Source organism: Plasmopara halstedii (assembly GCF_900000015.1).
Source record: "Plasmopara halstedii genome assembly, contig: Scaffold_2956, whole genome shotgun sequence".
Classification (NCBI taxonomy): Eukaryota; Oomycota; class Peronosporomycetes; order Peronosporales; family Peronosporaceae; genus Plasmopara; species Plasmopara halstedii.
In genome coordinates, this window is record NW_020189861.1 from 613,073 (window position 1) to 614,199 (window position 1,127).

The following is a 1,127-nucleotide window of genomic DNA, read 5'->3' on the forward strand; positions in this document are numbered from 1 at the left end:
CGCTCTCAATTTTAATGGGGGAGGGTGTAACGGGGTTACACGAACCGTAATAACAGGAGTGTGTGCGTGTCACACGAGATGTGCATAATGTGACTACACGCCCAAACAAGAATACGGGATGGGGCGAGGTAGCTAGTAGTTATGCATGTATTAAGATTTTACAATATATATTTAGGAAAATCTAAGCTTTTGGCATAAGGATAAAAATATAAATAAAAAATCAGTAGCGATTTTGAACAGAAGTGTTCATTTGCCTAGGTTAATGCTTTTAAGTACTTTTAGAGGCAGCGGATTGCGATCCGCTAAACTAGTTTTTGTTTCTTGTAAAGAAGAAAAGGTCGGTGACCTAAAGGCGCTTCCTCAAGCGCAAAGCTACGGCAGCCCCGCTGCAGATGGAGTCTATCGCCGAAAGAAAGGGTTCAAGGGTTAAGGACATGTAAAGAGATTTAGCACCACCAAAACGTGAGTGCACTCGCAGTGTCAAACATATTGAGTATGCTTGCTTGCGTCTGGGATGGCCAACAATAGCGCAATATAAAATTACTACTTTTTTGTGCTTGACATCGTAAGTGAGATCTGCACAAGACCTAGCCGAAATCTTGTTAGAAAGCTACGAATGATCTCCACCCTACTTTTGTTAAATTGCAGCAATATCAGATTCATATGTATTGATTTCCATATGTCGAATGCCTCGACAGGCCGGTTGAATGCAGGGCCCTGTGCAAGACTGTACCTGTTCTGTCAGTTTCCATTATGTGGCTTCACTGGCTAGGGATCAAATAACCACTAAAATCTGAGCTTTTCACTATGCTAATGAATTCTCTATCCATGCTCCATGGGTATGCGAGACACTAATACAACAACTGCAAGACCAAAAGAAGTTGATTATTAAGTAAGACACGCAAATTGCTACAGTAAAACCTGTCTAAATTAAACATGTTGGGACTGGGGGACAGTGTTTAATTTAGAGTGGGTTTTAAATAAGGGAGGGTAGCATAATTATCAAAAATTTCCTAATCCAGGCTGGGTATATTCAAACAACACCATTCCCAAAGAGCCCTACACGTGATTTTTCTTGACTAAAACATCGAAACAGTTGAACTGTAACAAATACATTGCCCAGCAAT